This window comes from Arachis ipaensis, chromosome B08 (assembly GCF_000816755.2).
Source record: "Arachis ipaensis cultivar K30076 chromosome B08, Araip1.1, whole genome shotgun sequence".
Taxonomy (NCBI): Eukaryota; Viridiplantae; Streptophyta; class Magnoliopsida; order Fabales; family Fabaceae; genus Arachis; species Arachis ipaensis.
The window spans coordinates 30,691,952-30,703,029 of NC_029792.2; the positions used below are offsets into that span (position 1 = coordinate 30,691,952).

Sequence of the window (11,078 nt, forward strand, 5' to 3'; positions counted from 1 at the left end):
TTAGGTAAGAAGAAAGTGCAAAGAAAAACAGTTTAGTAAAGACTTGATTTGATCCTAAAATCAAATGGTATTTTTGCAAATTTTATTTTTTGGATTAAAAATTTAATACGGCTTTCTAGATCTTGTCATCGGTGCTGCATTTACCATGTTTTGGTATTTTAAATTCTTTCCCAACTTTGTGATCCATAAAAGCAAAAACTTAATATTGTTTTTCATTAATTATTTCCTGAACTATCATATATGAATTTATTGTAGAAACAATTTAAGACAATTTCTTAACATTGTTTAAATTTTTAACAAAATTCTATACAAAACATTAGGCAAACCTTGGCCAAAAGTCCATATATATCTATGGTGGCTGTATAAAAGGTATGAGAACCATATAAAGAAGTGCACTGCATCCAAGCTTCTATGGAATATATCTCTAAATATTCCTAATCTTGATTGAGATATTTGGTAATAATATAAATGCAAAGTGCTAATTGAATTTAAATTTAATATTTTGTTGTAACTATTTAACTATATATTGTCACAACACTAAAATTATTTGACTTTTACTATAACTACCAACAAAGTCACACATATAAATGATGATAAACGAGTTGTGGATAAAATAAAGCATTTTACAATTTACATTAATAATGTACCAAATTAAGTTACTGTTGCTTTTAAAAGTTTGTGATATTTGTTTTAGTAGCATATCTGAATCAAATTACAACAAGATGATTGATGTTTCTATTGGAAGTTTCATAGGCACTATAATGTAAGAATTGACGACTAGCTTTGGTTTCTCTTATTAATTTCTTCAGGTGTTGGATATTTTTTCACATTGTTTCTATTGAATAATTTATTGAATGATATTGTATATTGAACCTTAGGCTCAGCATATATAGATTAAAGCACTTTGCATGAAATCACTAGGTTCAATAACTCCTTTTAGCAATTTCACTTCATATGTCCTATGGAAGTTTTGCTTTTGAGTATTTAACAAGACTTATTAAAAGAAGCCACTGGCAGTTGATTCAATTTGTATATATTTGAAAATATTACTTGAAATGCATAGGATTGATGCCTCATGTTTTGTGGCTATAAAAATAGGTAGATGCCACTTTAACTTAAAAAGAATAACGGGAGACTTATGATTTTAGTTTCTATTATGAAAAGTCATATTTTATCAATTTAAATATATCCACAACTACTCAGAGTAATTGCGTCTTCCTATTTCCTCTTCCTATACATGTTCTGCCTATGAAATTTTTTATATCTGCATTCTCGAATTTTGGTTATGTAGTTGGGTATATGTTAAGTATCTATGTAAAGTGGGAAACAACTCCTTAAAAATTAGCTATTAAGGGAGAAGAACCACTCTCCTTGAATACAACATCAAACATCGCATACTACTCAATGTAGGACTTTAGACAACCCATGATACCCAAGTTCCTAACAACATAGTTTTCTTGGAGAGCCGATGTCAACAACAGTTTCACTTTATTGTTACTTACTCAGCGGTAGCCACTATGCTATTGTCTATTTGTATTCGGAATTCACTTTAATCCAACCAATAAGTAGCTCTTTCAATAGGGCCAACAACCAAGATTTTGATACCATTGTTAAGTATTCCCAAGAGAGCCGACATCATCGACAACTTCACTTTATTGACATTGGCTCAGCGGTAGCCACTTCGCTATTGTCTGTCCATATTTGGTATTTACCTTAATCAAGCTTATAAATAGCCCTTCCCATGGGGCTAACAACAAAGACTCTAGTACCATTGTTAAGTATTCCCTAGAGAGCCGACGTCAACGACAACTTTATTTTTTTAACACTGGCCCAGTGGTAACCACTTTGCTATTGTTTGTCTGTATTCGATAATCACCTTAATCTAACTTATAAATAGCCCTTCCCATGTGGCCAACAACTAAGACTCTAATACCATTGTTAAATATCCCTTAGAAAGCCGATGTTAATGAAAACTTCCCCTTATTGACAATGGCCTCGCGGTAGCCACTTTGCTATTGTCTGTCCGTATTTGCTATTCACCTTAATCCAACTTATAAATAGCCATTTTCATAGGACCAACAACTAAGATTCTGATACCATTATTAAATACCCAAGAAAACTGAGAAATCACACCTCAATATAAATATATCCACTCTTACACTCAATATATAAGTCTTCCTGTTCCCTCTTCACATATGTGCTTTGCTTCTGCCATAACTTATTCTGTGTGAGTTGTATTCCTCGCTTTTGGTTTTGTAGTAGGTCATCATTTTCTCTTTTTGTATAATTTAGCAAAATACTTGATGAATTTGATCTCTAAAAGCCTTGATTTTGTGTCTAATTTTATTATTCTTGATTTACGTGAGTGTTCATAAGTCAATTTTATCATTATTATGTGTAAAGTAAAATTCATTCTCTATAACTAGGTTTAGCAAATTGGCCACATGCCCCTTTGTGTGACTTCTTTTGTGCAAGTTGTATCATTTACATTTGGTTTTGTAGTTGGTCATTATTTTATCTTTTTGTTTAGTTTTTTAAAATGTTTGATGAATTTGTTCTCTTAGAAATCTTGATTTTGTGTCTAATTTTGTTATTCTTGATTCATGTATGTGTTTATCAGATAACTTTATCGTTATTAAATACAAAGTAAAATTCTATTTGTATAACTAGATTTTAGCTATCTAGCCTCACGCCTCCTTATGTGACTTATTTTGTCACAGCTATAATGTTCGCATTTTGTTCTGTAGTAAGTTATGGTTTTATGGTTTTGTTCAGTTTAGCAAAATGTTTGATGAATTTCATTTCTTAAAAATTTTTATTTTGTGTCTAATTTTGTTGTTCTTGAAACATATAAATGTTTATCAGACAACTTTATTGTTATTATATATAAAGTGAAATTCTATCTATATAACTAGGTTTTAGCCACCTAGCCACACGCCCCCTTGTGTGACTTATTTTGTAGCAATTATATTCTTTGCTTTTGGTTCTGTAGTAAGTTATGGTTTTATGGGTTTTTTTCATTTTAGCGAAATATTTGATGAAATTGATTCCTTTAAATCTTTGATTTTTTGTTGAATTTTGTTGTTTTTGATATATGTGAATGTTATCAAAAAATTTTTGTCATTATATATAAAGTGAAATTCTATCTGTATAACTATGTTTTAACAACCTGGCCACACGCTCCCTGTGTGACTTTGCACGGCTCGTGCGAAGCTGTATAGGGGGCTAAATGCCACTATCCCCTATTAATTATACCAAATCCTCCTAGGGATATGACTTCTGAAGTTCTTGCATTATTCCTCTGATACCATTATTTTCACTTTAATTCGTTATCTAGAATCTTTCCTCTAAATACACAGTATTATAACTTGATTTCATTTTGTATCTTTCCTCTAAATGCATAGTATTATATCTTGTCTATTATTCTATTATCTATTACTAATTTTATAATCAAATAATGCCACATGTCATACCTCAATATAAATATATCCATTCTTCCACTTAATGTATAAGTCCTCCTGTTCCCTCTTCACATATGTACTTTGCCTCCGCCATAACTTATTCTGGGTGAGTTGTATTCTTCGCTTTTGGTTTTGTAGTAGGTCATCATTTTCTCTTTTGGTATAATTTAGTAAAATATTTGATGAATTTGATCTTTGAAAACCTTGATTTTGTGTCTAATTTTATTATTCTTCATTTATGTGAGTGTTCATAAAATAATTTTATCATTATAATATGTAAAGTAAAATTTATTCTCTATAACTAGGTTTAGCAACTCGGCCACATGCCCCCTTGTGTGACTTCTTTTGTGCAAGTTGTATTCTTCACATTTAGTTTTGTAGTTGGTCATCATTTTATCTTTTTGTTTACTTTTGTAAAATGTTTGATGAATTTGTTCTTTTAGAAATCTTGAATTTGTGTCTAATTTTGTTATTCTTGATTGATGTATGTGTTTACCAGATAACTTTATTGTTATTAAATACAAAGTAAAATTCTATTTGTATAGCTAGATTTTAGCTATGTAGCCACACGCCTCCTTGTGTGACTTATTTTGTCACAGTTATATTGTTCGCTTTTTGTTCTGTAGCAAGTTATGGTTTTATGATTTTGTTCAGTTTAGCAAAATGTTTGATAAATTTGATTTCTTAAAAAATTTCATTTTGTGTCTAATTTTGTTGTTCTTGAATCATATAAGTGTTTATCAGACAACTTTATCGTTATTATATATAAAGTGAAATTGTATCTGTACAACAAGGTTTTTGCCACCTAGCCACACGCCCCTTTGTGTGACTTCTTTTGTAGCAGTTATATTCTTCGCTTTTAGTTCTGTAGTAAGTTATGGTCTTATGGGTTTGTTCAGTTTAGCAAAATGTTTGATAAAATTCATCCCTTTAAATCTTTGAATTTTTGTTGAATTTTGTTGTTCTTGATATATGTGAATGTTCATCAATCAATTTTGTCGTTATTATATATAAAGTGAAATTCTATCTGTCTAACTATGTTTTAGCAACCTGGCCACACGCTCCTTGTATGACTTTGCACGGCTCGAGTGAAGCTATATAGGGGGCTGAATGTCACTCTCCCCTATTAATTATACCAAATCCTCCTAGGGATATGATTTTTGAAGTTCTTGCTTTTTTCATCTGATGCTATTATTTTCACTTTAATTCGTTATCTAGAATCTTTCCTCTAAATGCACAGTATTATAACTTGATTTCATTTTGTATCTTTCCTCTAAATGCATAGTATCATATCTTGTCTATTATTTTATTATCTATTACTAATTTTATAACCAAAATATGCCACATGTCACATCTCAATATAAATATATCTATTCTTCCACTCAATGTATAAGTCTTCCTGTTCCCTCTTCACATATGCGCTTTGCCTCCGCCATAACTTATTCAATGTGAGTTGTATTCTTCACTTTTGGTTTTGTAGTAGGTCATCATTTTCTCTTTTTGTATAATTTAGCAAAATATTTAATGAATTTGATATCTAAAAACCTTGATTTTATGTCTAATTTTATTATTCTTGATTTATGTATGTGTTCTTAAGACAACTTTATCATTATTATATGTAAAGTAAAATTCGTTCTCTATAACTAGGTTTAGCAACTTGGCCACATGCCCCCTTGTGTGACTTCTTTTGTGCAATTTGTATTCTTCACATTTGGTCTTGTAGTTGGTCATCATTTTATCTTTTTGGTTAGTTTTGCAAAGTGTTTGATGAATTTTTTATCTTAGAAATCTTGATTTTGTGTATAATTTTGTTATTCTTGATTCATATATCTGTTTATCAGATAACTTTATCGTTATTAAATACAAAGTAAAATTCTATTTGTATAACTAGACTTTAGCTATCTAGCCACATGCACTACAAGAAAAACACCCATTCAGGTACACTTGAAAAGTGTAGCCAAAAGTAAAAAAAAAAGAAGTGATGCCTTAGGCTACGACTACGCTTTTTGGGCTACGGCTACGCTTTTTGGGGTGATTCCTATTCGGCCATTGCCTATTCTCAAAGGCTACGCTTTTCTGCACCAAGAGCTACGCTTTTGACGTTTGGGAATAGGGTACGCTTTTCAAGTGATGCTGTCCAGGACCAAAGACTACGCTTTTCAGCTTTCATTTTTGCCAGAATAGGCTACGCTTTTCAACGCTACTGCATCACCTGTAAAACGTAGCCACATTGTATACCATGGCTACTTTTTATAAGTGTAGCCTTAGGTCCCTCATTTTTTTTTTTTTTGTATACTATAGCTACTCTATATAAGTGTAGCCTTAGGTCCGTTATTACCATAATAGGCTACACTTATCCTTGCTACTGCATCACCTATAAAGCGTAGCCACATTGTATACCATAGCTACTCTATATAAGTGTAGCCTTAGATCCCTTATTGTTTATTTTTTGTATATATATTGCACAACATAATATGTAGTAATATGATTACATATATAATTCTGCATTTTTAATTAAATAAATTAAATATTATAAAATAAAAATAAATACACAATTATACTAAACTAAAAATTATTCTAGCAAAACACAGCAAATACATTCTAAAGATTCACAAGCACCGTAATGTTACAATATATTAGTACATAAAACAATGGATCCAACTATCCAATTGAACAATCATTCAACAATAGAGTAAAAAAATGAAACATGTCTAAACTACTACTTTCCATGTATCAATGAATATAAAGAGGATTACAAATTAAATCTATTATTAAAATAAATAAAAGAAAAGAGAATAAATAAAGACCTTAGTGCCCTGAGTACCAAGTCCCTATGAGTTGTGTGCCTGAAAATCATTTGAACGTACCCCACAAAGAAAGAGGATTTTTTTGTTGGAGCCACTTATGTTGCCTCCTGGTGCCTTTGTAAAGTGTTGATTAAATTCAGGGTGCCCTTCATAAGTGGCGGCAGTAATGAGATTATCATCTTTTGCTGCCATGGTGTCTGGTTCAACCCAATGAGTACCGGAGGCAACCAATGCCAGTTTAACAGGAGGAAAAGCGGTGCACTTGCGATCTTTAGCTACACCTGCAGCCGCCAGAATCAACTGTCCAAAGTGCATTCTGGAGGTGATTCCTAATTTCTCGTGCCAAGAATTCATTCCAAACAAACATGGTCTCATAAAGGACATGGCCTGTCTCATTATCACACATGTTTCTTTGAAGACTACACATAATGTGATATGAGTAGCTAAAAAAGAAATAAATTGATATAAATTGATAACAATTTAAGTGTCATGAAACTGAAAATCTGAGCCTAAAAATATAAACATTTTAACCTAATAAAACTGTCACATCGAAATAAATTGATAACAATTTAAAATATAAGATTATAAGCAAATAAACTGAAAATCTGAGCCTAAAAATATAAACATTTTAACCTAGCAACTAAAAATAGTGACATAAGTTTGAATTAAATGCTGTTTTGAAGATTCAATGATACCTAATTCCATGTCCTGGTCCACAAAAAATTCAGCTCTGGGTTGTAAACGAGTTTTTTCTTCATTTGTTCTGATTCTTCAATTGTGGTAGTGTTTAGCTTTATCCCAAGTTCAGCTGCAGTTGTCACAATCTCCATGGGAAACAATAACATGTTTATAGATCAGTCAACTACAAAACTTCATTTAATATCAGCTCAAACCTTGACAATTATTTCCATCATAAGGTACAAAATTCTTCTTGCTTATTTTCATACAAAAATAAAAATAGCAATAATCATCATCATTATCATGCAGGAAAAAAGTTGATAGCATTATTTGGTAAGCTTCTCCCTTGGAGTTCATGGGCTTGATACCTTAAACCATATTAAATCTGTAGCCCCACCATGCTTGATCAGGTTAGGAGAAGCTATGAATACATTTTAGTCTATTGGCAATCCCTCAATCTCACAAACTTTGATCTTCTACATGTAAAACACTAATATGTATTATGCAAGTCACTTAAGAAGAATAAACCACGGAATCAAAAAGAAACTATTTCCTAAGTGTGCATTATTTGACTACCTATGCAATTGGGTAGGAAAAAAAATCATATATATTTTTAATATATTTCAAGAGTCCATACTGTTGAACCAATTAAATGCTAACTAAGCCATGCATATCCAAAGAATTCAACGCCCATTTGCATGCAGGTATAGCATATATAGATAAAGGTACAAAATGAAGTACCCTTTAACTTAATCCAGAGCAAAGCATACCAATAAATTGAAATTAAACAAGCATACCAATAAATTGTTAGGACCATCAGCCATCCACAGAAGACAAATTGCCTCAATTTTAGAAATGAACCTACAAAATAAATTTATTAAGTAACATAAAAGAATAATGTTATCATGACAGTAAAGTAGCATCATTTCAACACAAAGGACCGTTTCTTTTACAGTAATGCTATAAAGTGTCCTTGTAATTGAGATTTCATGCAAATTTGAACGAAGAGGGCTCAAAAAATAAACAAACCTTTCCCATGAAGAAGCTATAGTGAAATCATCAAAATGCTCAAACTGCATTGACATTTGAAGGAGGTAGCAAAATTAGCACTACCCCTAATACCATCATCACACACAATAAGGAATCCACCAATTAATTAAGAAATAAGAATTTTGATTTAGTGGTGAAAGGGCTATAAAAAGCTCACCTTATCCAAATTATCAATGTGAACAGAACCAGGAGAACTTGTTTGATTACTTACTTTAACTGAGATAAAAGTTGAATCTGAATTATATATCAGCAGAAAAACCACAAGAGAAGGACAAGTCAGAAAAGTCTATACTTGTTAACAATAATTTAGAAACAAGTTAATCAGATTTATATTTTGTAACTCATAAACATAGATATATCTAACTGATTTGGATATCTATGTGCATTGTGTATTGTGTATTGTGTATTGTGTCTCTATCAGTGCAAATATTCCCTTTACTTAGTAGCAAAATACTAGTTAGTTTTGAACTGACATACTGCAAAAACAGCAGTTATTGCATAAATTAGTGCCCCAATGAATGAGGCTGCTACCATGACCTGACAGGATAAGTTAGCTACTTTTGATCTCTATTAATCTTGCCAAGTCATATTGTTTAGAATTTGATGCTTAATCTCTCCCTTTAACAAAAGAGGAACATTATTCTTGAAAATCTTACAAAAGAAATGAAACAATCACATCCTACAATAAATTGGGAGGGGAAAAAAGTGAGAAGGAGGATCAGAAAAAATTTAAGTTAAATGCAAAAATTGTTTAAATGAAATATTTAAATAACACATTTTGATATCAGCATATAGTTATCCTACTCTTTAGTCCAATCAATGATTATCACACATATCATAACCAAAGTGGGATATTACTCACTATACAAGTAAATTAATTTAGCATATCAATGTTGCAATCAAATCAAATTCTATTTGAATGCACGTCTTCAACCATTTATTTGCAGCTTAGCAGCTACCGAATGGAGAAATTAAATAAGGAAACACAAAATTATTATGTCATACCTTTCAATATATATATATAATTGGGATTAGTTTACGACATCAAACACAAAAATCAACCCAAACTCCAACAACAACTAAATTCAGAAACCAAAGCTATAAGATAAGATACCAATACACCAAAAATACTAGAAAAACTTGAAATGTTGAAGCTGCTTGTTTTATTCCATGTTTCCATGTCTTAGTTTAATTTTGATCCGTAAAAATCAGTTTTATGTTAGCAACAACCACTTTTAACATTTATTACGTTAAATTACTGGCACTGAATTATACAAATATTTTATAGAATCATACAAGTATCTCTAATAAAATATTTTTAGAGTATTAATTTTGATATTTTTTAAAAGATAAATTAATTTATAATTAAAATTTACATTAGAATTAATTTATGAAATAAAATTAGTCTCATCTGAGAAATATGGTATTATCTTAAATTTGAGCAGGTGGTCTCAGATAGTACAAAATTTGCCAGGAAGAACTGAAAATGAGATAATGAACTACTGGCATCCATAGTTGAAACAGAGAGTGATGTCCAGTATGCTAAGGAAATGGAATCTCATGAACAAGTTCAGTATGCTACCTCAAGTTCAGAAACCATGTTTCTTCTCCAGCTTGCAATAAAGTAATCTGATAATCAAGTGCTGGAAATGGATTCTTCTCCGCCTTGGTCTTCCTCCTGGTCTTCAGAACATGTAGTAGTCTACACAAAAAGCAGAAACGTAGTCAATGAGGGTACGAGAGTTCACCCACGCCGCAACATACCCAAACCCCCAAATTGAAAACCCTTAAATCGGAATCCTAACCCTCTGAAATTTTAGAACCCTAAAAATACATACCTTCACCACCATGATGGTGAGCGACAGGAGGACGATGCTGACGAGCAATGTGAGCAATTGAGCACGCATCGAAACGTATTTGGGGTTAGCGTCGAGTGGTTGGTGCTGACGATGCTGACAACCAAAGCTGACGATGCTGAATACCAATGCTAGCGACTGATGGCTCTCGAGTGGTTAGCATCGAGTGGGGAAGAGGAGCGGTGAGTGTGGAAGAGGAGCTGTGGTTCTGGAGTGGCGACACCGATGGATCTCGAGTGGTTGGTGCGACGACGGCGAAACGTATTTGGGTTGTGAGAGGCACGAAGTGGTGGTGGTGAGAACAGAGTGTTGGTGGTGAGAGGCACGAAGTGGTTCTTCGATAACGACGAGATCAGAGTGTTGGTGGTGAGAGCTGAGAGGCACCAATATGGCGTGTGCTGGTGTGAAGTATGGTTGAAAAGAAAAAAAAATTACTAAGTCCCGCAGGGATTTGGGCTCACATAGATTAGGCAACACTTTTGAAACGCACCCAAAACTTAATAAATAGGTTACTTTTTAAAAGTGCTCCCTTTGGTCAAAAAAGTGTATCTATAGCTTTTTAGATTCGGCTACGCTTTATAAGTGATATTTAAAATATCTAAGGAGACGCTTTTGAAGTGATGCCTCAATAGTGTTTCCTTTTCTCTTATAAAAGGGCACCATGCAGAAAAGCGTAGCCTATTCTGAGAATAGGCTACGCTTTTCAAATGTAGCTTAAAAAAAGTGTGGCTGAATGGGTGTTTTTCTTGTAGTGATGCCTCCTTGTGTGACTTATTTTGTCATAGCTATATTGTTCGTTTTTTGTTCTGCAGTAAGTTATGGTTTTATGATTTTTTTTTCAGTTTAGCAAAATGTTTGATGAATTTGATTTCTTAAAAACTTTCATTTTGGGTCTAATTTTGTTGTTCTTAAATCATATAAGTGTTTATCAGACAACTTTATCGTTATTATATATAAAGTGAAATTCTATCTATACAACTAGGTTTTAGCCACCTAGCCACACGCCCCCTTGTGTGACTTCTTTTGCAGTTATATTCGTCACTTTTGGTTCTGTAGCAAGTTATGGTTTTATGGGTTTGTTTAGTTTAGCAAAATGTTTTACGAAATTGATCCCTTTAAATCTTTGATTTTTTTTTAATTTTGTTGTTCTTGATATATGTGAATGTTCATCAAACAATTTTGTTGTTATTATATATAAAGTTAAATTCTATTTGTATAACTAAGTT

The 11,078-nt window shown here is 32.0% G+C and overlaps 1 long non-coding RNA gene across 1 annotated transcript; it reads right to left on the bottom strand.

The window, feature by feature from the left end:
* LOC110265844 lies at positions 7,221–10,234 on the bottom strand. The gene is made up of 5 exons (XR_002352263.1): positions 9,835–10,234; positions 9,579–9,698; positions 8,154–8,230; positions 7,976–8,019; positions 7,221–7,807 (listed from the first exon to the last, which is right to left on the bottom strand). It is a non-coding gene; the product is annotated as an uncharacterized LOC110265844 (long non-coding RNA).